Genomic DNA, 19,337 nt, shown 5'->3' on the forward strand with positions numbered 1-19,337 from the left:
TGTGATTTGTTTTCCTACTATTGCTATTTGTTTTTCAAACGTTAAGTTTATCATTTGCTTTGTATCTCATTCGCTTTTCATAGTTTCAGTTGCCATTTGCTTTCTTACTCTTGTTATTTGTTTCTTTTAAATGTTGTATGCGTAATATGTCTTATAGTATCATTAAGCAAACAATGATTCACTAAATTTAGTATTCAAATAAATTTTGTCAGGAAGAAGCTTGTTTCTAAACTGTCAATTTCCGGGTTTACGACTACTATGTTCAACTCCAAAGAAGCATGGGGAGAAAGTAGTGCTTTGTTGGCAGCAGTGATCAAAGGAAGGTACTAATTCAAGAAGATTGGCTTCTTGACGGCCACGTGGCACTATTCAGGGATGACCACCACGTATGGCTGTGGCACACCGTACTGCTTCTACATCTGAAATTAGCTGGCACTGCAGTGACACAACGAACTGTTACAAATCGGTAACTCCAAGTACAGCTCCGAGTGAGACTCCCTGTAGCTTTCATTCACTTTCTCCAAACCACTGCCGTTTACGACGTAAACAGGGTGTTGAGGTAAAACTCCTGGAGGACAGAATGGAGATCTATTGTGTTTTCTGATGAAAGTCGTTTCTAGTTTGGGGCCACTGATTGCAGTATATTGGTTGGAAGAAGGCCAGATAAGTATCTACAACTGACCTGTCTGCGGGCTAGACACACTGGATCTACACCTGGAGTTATGGTCTGGAGAGCAATTTCCTATGACAGCAGGAGCACTCTCGTGGTTATTCCACGCACCTGTTTTTTGCCATTCAGGAGCAGCAATCAAGAAGGTATTTTAAAACAGGATAACGCTCACTACAGCTATTGTTACCCAACATTCTCTACAGAATGTCGACATGGCCTCCTAGATCACCAGATCTAAAACCAATCGAACACGTATGGGATATAATTAGGCGTCAACTTCAGCGTCATCCACAAACAGCATTATCTATTCCCGTATTGACTGACTAAGAGCAACAGGGATGGAACTCCATCCCGCAAAATGACATACAGATCGTTTGCATGCTTGCATTCAAAATTCTGGTGGTTACACCGGTTATTAATGTACCAGTATTTCACATTTGAAATGATTTCTCTCTTAACTACATTAACTTGTGATCTTGAAACTTTAATCAATTAAATATTTTACTCACTCAAACGCATTGCCAGAATTTCTTTACTTTATAATAATGTTTTCCTGGTGCTGAGATTTTTTTTCCATCATTGTATGAATTTGAAAACTAACTAACAGCACTTGAAAAAAAATGATCTTAAAAATTACAGAATGTGCAACAAAATATTAAGTGATAAATGAGAAACATTTTTCCCTGTTAAAAATATAACACGTAACCTTATATAACAGGATAAATCATATAACCTTATATCGCATTGAAAGCAGTTTTTATATATCTCCAATCTTTGTATTTTCAAAAGTTTCGATTTTAATATTAAGATTCATATCTGGCAGCATCTATAGCCACTCTTATTTCTTATTTATTCATTTCTTTAGTTATTTTTGGCAGAAAGTTCGCGGGTTTATGAAATTAAACTAAAGAGAGAAATTTTTCTATCAAATGAACAAATTTAAACTAAAAAATTTTGAAAATTGAAAAATTTTACTCTTGTTTAAGATACAAAAATGTAAAAAAACAGTGAAAATTTCAATAATACAGAAACAGATTGGAGTTTTTTCTTAAAAAGAAATGTGGTGTAGTTTTTATAATTCAAAATGGTTCTATCAGCATGTCAAATTTCATTTCAGTGGGTTTATGTATATAAATACAGTCAAACCCAGCTATAGTGAGCCTTCAAGGGACCGAAATTTTGGTTCACCATAACCGGGAGTTCACTATATCCGTTACGCAGGCAATATAACTAATGGTTCCCAAACTCCTTCCTTTTATTACACATCATTCAAATAAATGACTGAAAGTAAAATGTAATGTAGTAGCAAAAAATGTGTTTGCTTTTTTCATTACTCTTCGTCTTGTGTACAAAAATTAGTAATCTTCAGCTGATGAGCAATCCTCAACATGTTCAACGACATTGTGGAAACACTTTCCGACTCTCAGATAATTTTTCCTTAATTTCTGTTATTCCGGTTTTTAAACCTGTCTAACCTGCCACTCGAGCACATAAGTCTCATAAAATGGCTTAGCAAATTCATCGACATTTGTCCAGATACTGGAAGATTGCGGCTTCTTCGATTGGTGAACCACTTCCTTAATGCTTCTTCAACATCCTTGAGATCTGCGTTTCTCAACTTTTTTCTGCCATCTAAATTTTTTTCATAAGCAGAAATTATTAATAGCCTATTTTTCCATATGTTACAAACTGCAGATTTTGATAGTTCATATTCCCTGCAAATACCTGCTTAATTGCATCCATTTTCAATTTTTCTGATTATGCCCATTTTATCATCAATGGAGAACGTTTACGTTTAATGCTCGACATAGTTAAATTTGAGACACTTGTTTGCAGGATTTTTTTAACTGAACTGAGAGCAAAAAGGAGTTGAAATGATGGCCTTATCAATACATATTATTGCTCAACCCTTTGATCAATAATGAATAATTACTCATTCCCTCTGACAGAAAATGCATATTCATCCCACTGACACCTTACAGGTGTATCGTCTTCCTCTGGGTTGGAAACATCTGCTTGGTTTGTTTAGGGATGAGAAAGTGAGATAAAAGAAGCAAACAAGAAAAAAATTTTATCGCTACATTCCCCTCTGAAGAGGGTTTTGAAAATGGTATATGTATTTATTTTGAAGTAGAAATTTCAAAATTATTACAAAAATTTTTTTTAAAAAAATCAGTTAAAGATAGAAAAAAGTTTTTTATATCCATCTTTCTCACTTTTTTGGTTCACTATATCCACAAAAAATAACATTATCCGTATATAACAAGGCACGGGATCGAACATTTCGTTCACTATATCTGGGAGTTCACTATAAACCGTGTTCTCTATAGCGGGGTTTGACTGTATATGGTTTAGTGTTATATATATATAGTTTTTACATATATTACAGTGGTTTTACAATTAATGATTTTCAAAATGATAATCGAATAGTAACATTTTAGTTTCTATCGAAATTGTTCTATATTTTTCTATACACCTTAGAAATTTCAAGTTTCTAAGTTTTATAGTTTTTGCGAAGCAAACCAAGCTGTAACGTTAAGTTAACACCCAAAGTAGCGGTGGCGCCAGAGGCGCTTGCGATTTTCTTATGTTGAGATATTCAAAATGTGTAGCGAATATACTCTATTAAGTAACGTATTTTTCATATAAACTATTACTTAAAAATTGCCAAAAGACATAAAAATAATTTAAATGTTTGGTAGCTTTCGCAGAATTGCATTTTGTACAAGTCCTTTGTTAACACAATTCTAATTATGTTTTTTAAAACTTGACATTTATGATATTTTTAATTTTTTTAACAACTTGAAAGTATGAAATTATCTCCATTATTATTTTAAGGAAAAATAATATTCTCACAAAAACACAACGCAAGAGCACATTATTTCCTTAATTACTACATGCTTGAAAAACGATCACAAAAAAAATGGCGATTCCAAAAACAAAAAAAATAGCAATGGTTTTATTTAAAAAATAAGTTTCATTTACAAACTTTAAGTTGTTAAAATTAATATCATTACTTTTATGAAGAACATACACCATTTAAATTATTCAACATTAAATTCTTTTGTTCGGGAAAAAGATTCTTTAAATCACCAGACGCGTCTAAAAATATAATTTATTTCACTATAAATCCAGATTTCTTAACAATCGTGCTTAATTGTGGTGTTACTTGAATAAGAAATACAGCAATCCCGCCAAACCTGAAACATTAGGCAATTATTCTCGAAAATTTAATTTAAAAGTTGAAGTGCTAAGTTTAGAGAAATTAAGATTTAAAGGAATTACTTTAAAACTGATGACTACAATTCTACTTTATAAATTGTTTTCGCAATACTATACCCTGTTTTAAGAGAGTGCTCTAATTTTATATCTGTGTGATAAATCTTTTTGTGTATCAGGAAATTATTATATATTACTATCGTGATTGCAATGAAAATATCAGGATTTAAATTATTTTGAAAAAACTTTTATACTACTTTCTTATTTTATTACTTTTTAATACTTTCTATTATTAACTTTTATACTATTTTAACTTTTATACTACTATACTAGCTGAATACCCGTTCCGTAGGGAGTGAAAAAAAGTAAATAATTGATAAATTGGTATTGATCATGGCTGAGAAATTATGTTCAAAACTAATTAAGGAAGTAAGTAATTAAACTTAATTATTTAAGCTAAAACAATTCCAATTTTATTATCTAATACTAGCTGAATACCTGTTTTTTGTACGGGGTGAAATGAACAATCAGTAAATCATTACTGAACATTTTTACACAATCATGTACTAAACTGAAAGATAAATATTGACACAAGTAACAAAACTATAACAATTCCAATTTTTTTATTTATTTATTTTTTGCCTTATCTGTGGTTTAATGATATTATATTAAGCAAATCAGCCTAATAGTAGTTTTTCCTATCAAATAAAAAGGCTCACTAACTCAGTATTTTCTAGAATATTTCTGTTGCTCGGAGAAACTTATCTAAAATTTATCCGCAGCATCAAGGCCGGGATAGCCCGGTTGGCAGGGCGCTACACTTACGTTCGTGAGAAAGAGAGTTCGAATCCAGTAGGCCGAAGACTCCCCGTGTAATAAATGGTGACTGGTGCGCTTTATATCTGTCGTGTCGCAAACTCCTTCATGTTCCCATGGCAAATAAATACCTCTGGCGGTACTAAATTGGAGATTGATCGTTTTATGGTTCATGTCAAAATTACGATCTGTGGATGAATGAATGGATGTAGGAGCATGGACTGCCCTTAAAACGGGTGTGACATATAGGTATGCAGAAGTCGAATTCTTGGTCATAGATGGCGCCACTGGAAAACAAGAACAATCGCACCCTCTCTGCCTGAATGGCCGTCGACAACAACAACATCCGCAGCATCTATCATAAATCGGTATTGGTGCAGTTCTGGTGCAGCTTCAATAAGCACTAAATTTTTTCAGTAAATATTTTGCATCTTTTTAGGTAATATTTGGTTCCTATGAAAACTGCACCAACTGCCATAATGGCAATTGTGATTATTACCAAAATTTAGCATCATTGGAGTCAATAATGTATAAAGTTTTAGTTAGTCTTAACACTAAAAAATACTGTTCGAAACATAGGGAATGTTCCTTTACACTACTTTTGGCGTAAAATATTAGCCAGTTCAGTGACACAAATATTTATAATAACAATGGGACATGATACTCATAAGAATCAGTAAAGTTATTTTTACTAAACAATTTAAAATAAGAACAGTTAGTTTAGGTTCCCACTATTCTATTTTTTTTATAAAAGATTAATTTGTAAATTAAACTTACACATTACAGATAAAATTAAAAGGGATACAAATTAGGCTTAAGAGAACACAACTGGATAGAAATTATATGTAGCAAAGTTATTACAGTTCGTAGATAAAGAATAAAAATTTAAGTATGCGTGTTCTTATTACATAACTAAAAACATACATAAGCTTCTTCAATGTCAAATTTATTCAGTGCATCGCTATGTGAAAGACTACAAATCAACGATAACTTGTACTTAATTGTAAACAATTAACGGACAGTATCTAAAGGACGCCAGCATTGGTAATTTCGGTAGCGATGATAATTTACGTATGGTCTGAATATGCATTATCTAAACACAAACTTCTTCCATTATATATTTTTAGGTGTAACTACGCCATTTAAAGTATATTTAAAAGTTCCATTTGGGATTATTTTGAAAAACGTCTTCCTTCACTCAATTTTTTGGGTTGTTCTACACTAAATTCGGAGAACTGTTACACCAAACACTTTACAATGTATTTTAAACACAAGAATAACTAAAAAATCATATAACTATTTAAATAATTTTATTTCAGACAATTGAAATCATTATTATATGCATTAACAGGTGGTAAGTCTTCATAACTAAAATTACAGTAGTCATTCTGTAGTCATTTGTTGAGCTTCTGATAGCAGCATATTAAAAAAGCTGTTTGTTTGAGCGTTCAGACCATCAGCATCTAAAAAATTTCATGAAAATATTTTGTTACAATAATTTCAGAATCTGAATTATTTACCATTATTTCTACTGTGACTTTGTATATCTATTTTAACCAATGTGCGTCTTTTAAGATATTTGCGTTCGAGTGAAAAGATTTGCCCAAACTATGAAAATGACATTTAAATAAAGTTAATCTGAGTAATATATGCATTGCTATATATTTATTGGTGCGAGTAGTAGCGTTACATATTTTTATTGAACAAATCGACTGATATGATATACACTAAAAAGCAACTTGATAGGGGATATATATATATATATATATATATATATATATATATATATATATATATATATATATATATATATATATATATATATATATATATATATATATATATATATATATATATATATATATATATATATATATATATATATATATATATATATATATATATATATATACTATCTAGCCATTAATGACCGGACACTGTGAAGTTCGGTGGTGGAGGAATTATGGTGTGGTCCTGTTTCTCATGGTTTGGCCTTCGACCCTTGGTGTTAGTGCGTAGAACCCTGAACGCAGAAGGGTGTAGAGACATCCTGGACAATTTGGCACTTCCCACCCTGTGGCAACAGTTCGGTAATAGCCCGTTTGTGTTTCAACACGATAACGCTGCCATTCATAAAGCACATGCCATCACGGACTGGTTTGATGAAATGGGGGTGCAAGAGCTTGACTGGCCATCCCAAAGTCCCGACATCAATCCAATTGAGCATCTCTGGGATGAGTTGGAGCGCCGGTTGAGGGCCAGGCCACAACGCCCCAAAACCACCACACAACTCTTCGCCATGTTACAGGAGGAATGGAGGGCAATACCTGCCGCCGTGTACCAACACCTAGTGGATAGCCTTCCTAGAAGGGTTAAAGCTGTGATTCGGGCGCGTGGCGACCCTACGCCCTACTGACTTGATACTAGCACCTCATGTATCCGAAATGAGGGGTGTCCGGTCATTAATGGCCAGATAGTGTATATATATATATATATATATATATATATATATATATATATATATATATATATATATATATATATCCTTAACCGGAATTGGAATCTTTAATGTGATTACAATCGATATGCTACAAAATGGTTTTGCTTGTTGTATATAAATATAAACTGTTTAAAACTACACACTGTTATGAACGATACTTTATAATATAAATATGAGTACATTCTTAAATTCAGAATGAGCTAAAGATGTGTTCGTGTTTTAATTTAACAACTATTACATTAAAAGTTTAAAAAAAATAATTGTGAATTAAATTTAGTGAATAATATGAAGTAAAAATGTGAATACTTAGTTGAATTAGTGTTAAGTTTATTTTTATGCAATTCCTTAAAAAGAACTTTTTATAAGTAAGTAGACTGTCATTAGATTGACCAAATTATTAGGATATGAGCTGTATGTTTTACTTAACAGTGTACTTATTAGTATAACATGAATCTAATTTAAAATTAGTTTTTAAAGCTAATTAATGAAATGTTATAGTAAATTGTTAGAATGTATAATAGAGTGACTCTTAGATTGAGCACTGCAACTGGAAACTCTTACTGTATAGGAAATCATCCACTTTCCTATTATTTTTATTAAGGTTTTTTATGATTAGTAATAAATTTTTATAAACTATTTTACTCATTAAATCGACTGAAATGTATACTTTAACTGTTTTGATAAAATGGTTATCACAGAAACTCTTTCAACTTGTTATAAAATAAAATATTGCTGTTGGATCATAAATACATAATGAATTAATGTTTTTAATGGCCTTAAAAAAAATTAGGAAAAGATTAAAAATTATTTTTTGACTGACAAATATGAAACAAAATAGTAATAAGATAAAATTGTATCTTAAAAAGGACAAAGTTAAGGTTTATGACTTGGAATGTATTCCGGATTTGTTATATTCGAGATTTTTTAGTTTCTTTTTTTCAATTAAGTACCAAATTTCAATCCCTTTAATGCGGAAATTTGCAATTTTAATTGCTTTAGGGAATCTGAAAATATTTATAAATAGTCAGTTGATTCGGTACTTCGCGTATATACTTCAAAGGATTTCAGAAATCCTTTATTTTTCTTAAATTTACCCTTACACTTGTATTCTCAGTTTCTGCAAGAAATATGAATTTTAAAAAAAAATAATGTATGAACCTTTATAAGTTTTCGCTAGTATGTGAAAAATCATGACGTGTGTAAGTCAGTGTATGGAGAGAGAAACTCTGGTAAAGTTATCATACTTGAATGATTCTGACATTTCCGGAAAATAATCATAATTCTGGTAATAAAATCAAAATATACGGTATTTAAACTATTCATTGTAATTTTTCCATCCGTATGTTAACTGGTTAACCGAAAATTTCAGTTTTTAAAACTATAGTTCTTACTACTCAACATATATGTTGAAAATACAAAACCAAAAGCGAAAATTAACCAATTAAGTAAATGGTTTTTATGCCATGATGTAAAGTATCATGATAAAATTTTTCCAAAGATGTTCTTCATTTTACCACTTATTTTTTCATTTTAAACTTATGGTACCCATGCCTTTTACCAAGTAGAATAGTGTTAGTACTTCATTTACGTTGCACTAGTGCTGCACAATTGATTGAAGAATATTGGCGATGATCTGGGAAATATCCTTGAGGATGATCCGAAGACTTGTCATCACCATTTTGATCCTTAAAAGAAGGAATGGCTCCTCGCTTTAGTAGCCCAAAGACCTGCGGTTGAAGTACAGTAATTTCAAGCAGAACCTATTAGACACGTCAGTGAGCTCTTGGCAGGCTGATCAAAGTGGTCACCCACCCGCTCACTAACCGCAACTAAAACCCTGGATACTTGGATAAAATAGAGCTCCTCTTTTCCACGCGACCTTTGTGTCTCTTTCGATTTTAATTGGCTGCCGCTGATTACTTAGGTAAACTGCTGTCATTTTGTTGATTGGCTTGAACGGTGAAGTATGATTTTGACCGATCTGTAATCTTTTTTCGCTTTTCTTTTAACTTTCATTGTTTCATACTTTTAATACAATAATGAAAGATTGTTGGGTGCTCCAATATGTAAAAATTAGGCTTTAAGTTATATCGCTTACCTATTGGAGACTCATGGATTGAATTATACTCATGGTACAGGGGAAAGTGTTACAGCTTCTGTTGGCCGAAAGTGACCTGGAGCACCAAAAGTAGAAGACTGATTCAGCTCCATAGTATCACCTGCTAGCATTAGCTGGGCATAATGGAATGGCCTTCACGCCTAGGGTGGCGCTACCAGGAGCTAAGCTACCGACATAATTCGCCCATTCCTTCTAGTGGCACCCCGTCGCCACGGTGAGGCAGTTAGCAGGATTTGAGGGGGAACACCTTTGCAACTGGATGAATGTTGGAGACAGGGCTGCTGCTTCAATTTTGGGGATGCTCCTCAGGCTTTCAGCGGACTTTGGAGTACACTTCCAGTGGATTCCATCATAAGTTGGAATCAAAGTTAACGAGATGGCGGACTCACTGGCTAAAGATGCTTCTTTGGAACTTTTACAGCCACTTCCACTTTCAATGAGGTCTTAGCAGAGTGCAAAAAAATGTTTATGGACCTCTGGAGGATTCCTCTTCCGCATAGTTGGTATTCCAAAAAACGTCCTGGAGGTGCCTTGCTTTTCGAGGGACCTAGAAACCAACAGACTAGCTTCTCTCGCTTTGCAAGTGGTCACTTGAGGTATCTCTTGTATGTTCAGGGGCGGAAGATTTATGAACTTTGCACTAAATGTAGGACTGCTCAGGCTTCGCCCGAGCATATTCTAAACTGTATCGATTTTACGATCGATGAGGTTTTTTCAAAACTTCATCTGTTTTTAAACTTTCTGGACATTTCTGGACACATGGATTTGGTCTAATTGGGATGAACCTTTTGGGGATTAGAAATAACTTCACCTGTTGAAGATCGCAATAAAGAACAACGGAAAGTATGTCCGCGTAGAATTGGCAGAGATAAATGAACTCCAAACGATACTAAGTATGATAAAATTTTATGTTAAAAAAATAGTAAGCAAAATAATTGTCCCATTATATTTTAGACATATTTAGAAACTTTTGAGCCAACTAAACAGTTTTCTAAAATTATTTAAGCCTTGTTTCCCTAAAGGTTTTATTTTAAACCACTTACTGTATAAAATAAATATATTCAAAGTTTTTGAAATAAACTTTTACGCAATTTTTTTTAAAAATTTGATTATGTAAAATCCCCAATTGTTAGTGGTATTCAAAGGGAAATACATATTGAAATGCTTTTCCTAGAAAGTCAGTTGCAACAGAAACGATTTCTTTTTATTTATTTCGAATATTAAGAGCAATTTTTAAAATTTATAACTTCCAACCAAACCATAACTTCCCACCAAAATTTCAAGCAATACGTATAAATTATTGTCATCACTTTTTAATTATAATATTTATTTTCTTAACATCTTACTTAACTTTGCAGTTTGTTTCATAAATTATTAATTTAGTACGTACACATTACTATATACTAAGTTAATTTTAAAATTGTTGAATACCAATATTCAAAGTTTATTTAATTTTGAATTTATCTATAAATGTTTACTTACCTCGTATGTTTACTTCCTCAGCCAGAGCTGAAACAAATAAAAATTGGTAAGCATTTGCACTTCCACCAAACAATTCATTTCGTTCAAGTTTTGAATTGCATATAAGTGAAAACAGTTGGCTTAATTTCAAAATTGTACAAAAAAAATTTCTTAAAAACCGTAAATATTACTAAATTCACGACTTATGTTTTATGAATATTTTCAGTGCATTTAAAATATGTTAGAACCTCGAGTTACTTTCAAAATCGTTTCTATGATAACTTCCTAATAAAGTCACATTTTAATTTAATATTAAATACTTTATATATGTTTATTTTAACAATTAATTTTCCTTTCAAATGCTACTTTTGCTTGCACAAATTTCTGGTAGATTACAACACATTTTAAAGTAAAACAGAGAGATGTCTAAAGCAGCGATTCCAAACTACTTTAATATTTGTTTCGTTAGTTAGTATTTTTTTCAATCAATGGTGAATTTTGAAACCTCTGGTAAAATATAGATCTCACCTATGAATAATTCACTTAATCTTTCGGTTACCTTTATGACCAAACTGTCGGATATACACTACTGTCCATTAAAATTGCTTCACAAGGAAAGTGACACACCACGAAAGTGAAATTTACAGGACGGATAAAGTATGTTGTGATATGCAAATGATTAGCTTATCAGCACATTCATGCAAAGCAGACGGTGATAGCGACACCTACAATGTGTATAAAAGATTAGACAGTAAGTTTCTCTTACAGAAATTTAAAATGAGCGTTGTACTTGAGTAAAAGAGTTTTTGTTATGCCTCGTGTAAGAAGGAGAAATGTCTACCAGCACGTGTCTGAGTTTTATTGAGGTCAAATTGTGGCCTACCGGTAATGCGATTTATATTACCGAAGCATTGCTGCTCGCGTTCGTCGAAATCCCATGACTGTCAGGAAAATATTGAATCAATGGGTTCATGATGATCATAGGGAAAGCCGTGCAGGATCTCAGTGGACCCCCATCACTAACAGTCGAAAAGACAGACATGTTATCCACATGACCTTAGGGATCGTACAGCTAGGTCGCAAACTCTCAGTCAACAAGTCGGGTCATTTGCAAGACAACAAGTGTCTGCACTAACAGTTCGACGACGCTTGCAGCATGGACTGTCAGCACGGTGACCATGGCTTCAGCTACCCTTGACGCTGCATCACAGGCACGAGCGCCCCCAATAGTGTGACCAACGACGAACCTGGACTCAGAAATGCATGACGCCGTCTTTTCAGACGAATCCAGGTTCTGTATACAGCATCATGATGGCGGCATCCATGTTTGGCGACATCGTGGAGTACGCCCATTGACAGCTTGCAATCGACATCGTCATACTGGGCCCTCACCTGGAGTAATGGTATAAGCTGTCATTGGATACACGTCTTGATCACCCTTTTGTTCGCATTGCCGGCTATTTGAACAGCAACCGTTACATTTTTGAAGTGTTAGGGCCAGTTTCTCTTCCTAAACTTCGAAGCCACCATAACGCTACGTTTCAACAAGACAATGAATTCTGAAAATTTAATTACTTGTTCTTCCAACTGCGTTGTATGGGACCAATAAATATCATTCTGTTATTTGCATTCCTTCCTGGTGCAGCAATTTTAATGGCTAGTAGTGTATTAAATATAACTTTTGCTCGCATTACACTGTGTGTGAAGCTCATCGTTAAAATCTAAATCCCTTAAAAAATCTCTATAGCGGTATTTATAAATATATATTTTTTGCACAAAAAATAATGATTGTTAAACGGTTAATAAGATTAGACATTTTTTAAATAACTTTATGTTAAAATGTAGATCAGAATTTCGTCATAATAATAATAAAAAATAACCATTCTCTAAGTTTTAAACTCTTAAATCAAAAGCGTAATGATAGCACTACAGGAGAATACCTTTAAATTAGGGATACACAAATATTTAACCTTTGTAACTTTAACTTTATGCTTATGACAACCAAAACAATATGGAAATGAATGAGGAAAAACAGGATCCTACCATGTGAATTTTTTGTCAATAAAAATGCACCAACAATAATGGAAAACTGTGTTAGACCACTATGTTTTTATGTTACACGGAGAAATTTTCTAAATGTGTGATATTTTTAAAAAATATATGTCTAATAAGATTTGATAAGATGTGAGATATTTTGTAATAAATATTATGTAATTAAAGAAATTTTGAAAAACTTATTTCTATGATATAATAATCATTGTTACATAAAAAATTTAGAAAAAAAAAACAGTTATATTTACTCCCCAAAACATAAAGTTGCCGATGTTCTGAAACTATACGCATAACAATCTCAATTTCTCAAAATTCTGAGAACTAATTAAACTAGATTCAAATGATTTGGAAATCCCATGATGTGAGATATTGTGATGTTTATTTATTAAAGAAATAAATTACATAACAGAAAACCCAAGTTCTAAGACTTTGAGATGGATATACCGAATGAAATAATCTGCAGAAGTTTAGGATATATATCATTCTACAGGAAACAAATATCAGCAATAAAGAGTCATAATTTATCCTTCTGTTTTAAAGTATGAAAAATTCATAAATCGAAATGTCATAAAATGTGAAGGATACGTGAAAAACATCGCACCGAATAATGTTGAACGGATTTAACTCTAACTACAAAGAAGACTATCCAGCTTAGATTCAGAAATTTTTTTATAAAGAGGAACTTCTGATTTCAGATTTTGCTTCAGAGATGCTAAAATTAATTTCACCCATAAAAACATTTTTTTTCATAAAATCTAATACCGTATATTTTACAGTAATAAATATTTAACTGCAGTGATTCAGGGATTTTACAACAAATATTACTGTAAAAATTTGGTATATCAGTTTATTTGTTCCATAAAATTATACGATAAAAAGGAACTTTATGGTAAAAAAGCACCGGCACCCTAGGTGCCGGTACTTTTGCGATGTTGAACCGGTGCTAAGTTGAAATCTCAAAACAAGAAATGTCATCTAAAATATGCTAATTAGTTTGCGATAATTTGGGTAAATGGTATTTTAAGTTAAGAAATCAAGTACAAAAACATAAATAACGTATAATACGTATAATACCCTTAATAAATAACATATATATTAGTTTTATTACCTGAATTATGCTTTTTCTTACCACAAATTCATTTAACATACAGTATGTTAATTTTATTGGAATTTTTTTCTCCGAGCAGTATGACTTAAATGAGTGGTGACTGAAGGACATTTAAATGAGACGTCAAAAAGAGGAACCTCGGCAGTGTTTCTGCTCATTGACAACAAATGCGTCTCGAAGTCATTAGAAAATTTTTATAATCTGAATGAATATTACAAAAATTCTACCCTGATTCTTCCTGATTTTAAATGTAAAGACAGTAGGTGGTAATCAAAAAATTATTTTCATGATGCTTGAACAACAAGCAATGTATAAAAAGTAACTAAAAATCCAGATAACAGTAATCACTCGCTCAAAGAGGAGTGATAAAGTAAAACCTCAAACTAAAAATTGAATTTAAGAATGTTTGCTTAATCCTAGTAAAGTGTTCTTGCCTCCATTTTCCCTCAACCTTGCCTTAACGAAAAAAAAATCAGCAGTTTAGCAAAAAATGCTGCAACTTCGTAGCTGCTTTTTTCCTAGTTTGTTAAGCACCCACGTATAGTATTTTTAATTTCAAGTTCAGCAATTAAATATTCTCTGACTGGGCATCAACTGCAAGTTTTTTTATCCATCAAACTTCCCATATATATCCTACACACTTTTAGAAGTTCACGATTGTTTGTTACGTTTTGCGCTCGTGGTCATGTTAGTATATGCGCAGCAAGACGAAATTTAAGGTGAAGTTGAACACTCAAAAATGTGGCAGCCGCAACTCTGGTGATTTCTTATTATTTAGAGAAACTTCCTTGCACATTTTTTTTTCTAATTTTTTTCCTTTTCAAAATGAATCTTTTTTTTCCCTCATAAGTTATGTTTTTAAAATTAAATAGGTGAATGTAGTGACAACACTTGATCACGTAAATGTTACACTAGCACGAAGATTTTAGATTTGTGAAGGTAGATATTTTAAGTAATAGATATAATAATAATGGATATAATAATTTTATTTCAATAATAGATATAATAATAATAGATAAAAATAATTTTATTTCAGCAATAGATATAATAATAATAATAGATATTTTAAAGTATTAAATTGGTTTTAATTGCACTGGCTTAGTTTAAATTGGTATTTACACTATAAAATCCTGGATCAAATTATGGGAAAAAGTCCCAGCAAGCAAGGTGCTGGTACTTTTCACCATGGAATCCTATTTTTATCAGAGTGTGTTACGGAACAAAAAAATTTGATATATCGCATTTTTTTAGAGCAATAAATGCCCTATAATCACTGAGTCACTTTAAGTAAATCAATATTACTGGAAAAATTACGATATAAAAAATGGATTTTATTGCAAAATGCATTTTACGGATGATGCACTCTAAGTGTCAGTACTCTATGCCATAATTTGGTCCGGAATTTCACACTATGTAATAGATTTGTCTAAACATCAGTAGTTGTTCAGTTTTCTAATTCAAGTGCAAAATCTGTTAAAATGTATTTTTTTTTTTTGCTTTCGTTTTATTTGTCTCTTTTTAAAGGATATGATTAATATAGATCAAGCATATATCTTTGATTTACTTAAATCAGATTTTTAGAGTATTCAGCATCTAAAAGATACATTAATTTGAACTTTTCTGTGAATTCAGTCTTTGCAAAAAAGACTATTTTTATGAATGAGAGTCAAAAAAATTTTAACAGAAAGATATGCAATTTTTTTGTCATTTAAAATAATATAATTATAATTTTACATAATAAAATGAGCAGTAATAAGTACAATCAGCCAGTAATAAGCATGGTAACTACAATGAGCAAAATCAGCCAAATTATTTCTAAATAATGAAAATACTAAAAAAACTAGAATTTTTAAATTTTCATTCTTCAAAATTCCACAGATTCTGAACTAATTTTGGCTTACCAATAAAATTACATAGTTCAAAAAAATGCGAAAAATTGAGTGCCTTCTTATCCAATTATTTTTACCGTTAATAAATTAAGAAAAAAATTTAAATAATTATTAAAAAATATATTGCATAAAATTTTCCGTGAACAAAATATTTTGAATTGCTTAAATTTATTTCCAAGCGAACGAAAAAGTCGTATGATGAATTATAAAATACGCAGTAAATGCAAGGTGTAAAACTTTTGACTAAACTATTTGATTTTCCACGAATGTGGTTACTCCTATTTTGAAGAATTTTCAGATCCGTCTAAAAAAGTGCATCGATAGTAAGTAAAAGTACGTATTTACGAATAATTTGGTAACTTATGACATTGTCTTCACATAAACATATCTAAAGGTAGACCCCTAACATAGAGATTGCAATTTAGTACCTGAAATGCTGATAATTAGTAAAGTTGTTATTAAACTGTCGCCTTTTTCATTTATACACTGTATTGTAAATAGTATAGTTATACTAAGTTTTCTTTTTGAATTTACAAATGACAAAAGTAAAAAAAAAAATTTTCAGAGTTATGTATTTTATGATATTTCAATACTTTTAAGATAGTTTAAACCTGATAAACCTGAAATTAGTAATTCGTTCATTAAACATTACTTAACCATCAACAGTACTTAAATCAATGTATCTGACTGAGCTTTTGAAAAATAGCTTTGAAATACGCCTTTTATACGTTTAAAAGTAATAAAAAATTTATTAAAATAGTGGAGTTTTAATAAACTATTACCATAAGTTTTCTAATAGTTTCTAATAATTTTCCTTTCCTTTTTGTAAGGGTTTTGATACATTTTTAGATGCTCAGCAGAATCCTTTGAGATTTAGATATATTTTAGTAATTAATTTCGACAATAATTTACAAGCCTTGCTTCTACGGAGACAACAAAACACCGTAAATATAATTTTTAGAACTACATTTACTAAACAAATCATATTTAAATTTCAATTCAAAATAATTGAATTTACAAACTCTCCCTTAGGTAAGTTTATTTTAATTCAAATACTTTATTTAATTTCCCACAAAATAATCATAATCTGTAATTTTAATTGAATTTCTGTTGGATTTGGAGTAATTATCTTTAGGAAAAATTATTTTGTCAACATAAGAGTAAAACATATAATTAGTTTCGTATAAATTTTAAATTCAACTTACCAGCAACTATAATACTGAATATTAGGAAAATAAAAGGTATCACTTCCATCTTTTTAGAATTCTGATAGAACTAATGAAAAAAGCGTGTATTCAAAATTTATCTTCTTTATATTCATATAAAATATAATTGATGCACCTGGAAACAAGCAAATATCAATAAAATTTTTATTCCGCGGAAATGAATAAAATATACATTCACATATTCTAGTAAAGTTAATAGCAATCTTGAATTATATTAAATTAAGTTTATTTTGATGCAAGCAAATAAAAATTTGATTCAAATACATTACGTGTCGTTTAAACAGTGGACTGGATAATGTCGTTATGATATGCATTCAAGTTATCACAAGTTTGACAAAAGAATCAAATATGTTATTGGTAAATCTGTAAAGCATCAAATGAATGTAGTTTGAAAAATGTATGTAAACAATATTAGTTATAAGAATTTCGAAATTTTTTGGAATTACATTTATCAAGTATTTTTCTTAAATAGATTCATGTGGGTAAGACTTGGTCAAAAAGCAGAAAAGATCTCAATGTTTCAAGAATATTTTAATCAATGTAATTAAGGTTTGCATTAAGCAACACTGTAAGAAATTCCGATCAAATTACGGTATAAAGTACCAGCACTTTAGGTACACCATTTAGGTACGTGTAAAATCCATTTTACAGTAAAAATTTTGTCGTGAAATATAATACTGTAATTTTTACGTAATATTTATTTAGTTAAAGTGATTCTGTGATTTTACGATAATTATTGATGCAAAAACTAGGGTATATCGGATTTTTTCAGCGATATGTTCCGAATGGTTAGCAGAATTTTCTTTTTTCGAAATATGTATAGCAATAGGCATCAAAACGTGCCTTGTTATACCAATAGATAACATATAAATCTTTATGAGATTAAATTCTTCAAATCTCTGCCAGCATTTTTACATCTACACTGGAAATGTTGAATCTTTTTGAAATATAAATTAGCATTTTCTTTCTTTCTTTCTTTAAAAAAATCTTTCATGATAAGTGGAATTTTAATGCAAAAATGAATTTTATAACTTATAAAATCAGTTATAAAATCAGTTATATAACTTATAAAACTTATAAAATCACTATTACAACTTATAAAACTTATAAAATCAGTTATTTCTTTGAATTTACTCACTAAATAGCGATACTAAAATTATTTGATTTTCGTTTCCGTTTATTTCATTTTGGAAACAAATTCTGGGACCAAAGATACAGTGTACTGGGTAAAAATTTTATTTATTTATTTTTTTGAAAATATCTCATTTTTTCTTAAAAGTAAATATTTAGTAATATTTGGTATATTTAATAATGAGTTTCAGCAAAGTTAAAGTAGCAAGGAGCTTAACATTTTATTCCATATTTGTCTCCTTCTCAGAATTTTGCAATTCTGTACTACCCACTTATGAAGATAATATAAAATGTTATTTGTATGTGCAATATGACGTAAGACATTGTTTGCTTTCTGGGAGAGATCCTAGTATTTCCGATATCAGCCAATTCATATCCTGAAAACTCGAAGCAATCTGGTTGATCGCATCAACAGTCTCTCATGACCGCATTTTGAAACTCATTCGTGATTATTACAAGAAATATATTTACTTAATTCGATATAATAAATCTAAAAGAAATTCTAAGCTTGATTCTAGAACATAATTAAATAGAAAAAAAGTTATTCGATATTGGATCTTGAAAATCTGTAAATTTTGAAAAATATAGTTGTGAAAGGGCGTGAAAAGTTCCCGCCAAAAAATGATCCTCCTTAATTGATCAAAAAAATTTTAAAAAAATGTGTATTTGGAAAAGTTGATGAAACAGATACACATAGTGGAGTGGAAAAAATTCGAGTGGGAAAGCGAAAATAATGGAAAATAAAAACGAAAATCTGTAAATAGAGCAAAAATGGACAAATATATTATAACTAATCAATCCCAAATTTCTACGCATGGAATGTCTGACGCAGAAGAATTGGGAAAACAAGCAACAACTTCTACGACTACAAGAAACTAGTCTCTATTATCTTGGCTTGCTTGGCAGTTTTGAAAGATTGTTACTGGTTGGTATTATTACTGAAACTGATAAATCTTTAGTCCTTGATAAAAATAAAATTTGTAAAGCTCGCCAACGTAATCGCATATCATTTTTTGAAAACATTGAGAATTGAAACCTCAAAAACCCTGTAATAGGACTAGGGAAACATAATAAAACTCTTCACCAAGAGAAAATTATAGAAAAATATTATAGAAAAAGCAAAAGAGAAATACAATTTGTCCTGCT

At 30.8% G+C, this 19,337-nt stretch overlaps 1 long non-coding RNA gene across 1 annotated transcript; it reads right to left on the minus strand.

The window, feature by feature from the left end:
* Positions 1 to 5,998: 5,998 nt before the first annotated feature.
* Positions 5,999 to 17,344, minus strand: LOC107454027 (uncharacterized). The gene is made up of 4 exons (XR_001585412.4): positions 17,330 to 17,344; positions 17,040 to 17,175; positions 10,807 to 10,833; positions 5,999 to 6,168 (listed from the first exon to the last, which is right to left on the minus strand). It is a non-coding gene; the product is annotated as an uncharacterized LOC107454027 (long non-coding RNA).
* Between the last annotated feature and the right edge of the window lie 1,993 nt (positions 17,345 to 19,337).

This window comes from Parasteatoda tepidariorum, chromosome 7 (assembly GCF_982258835.1).
Source record: "Parasteatoda tepidariorum strain Cologne lab strain chromosome 7, Ptep-v5.0, whole genome shotgun sequence".
Taxonomy (NCBI): domain Eukaryota; kingdom Metazoa; phylum Arthropoda; class Arachnida; order Araneae; family Theridiidae; genus Parasteatoda; species Parasteatoda tepidariorum.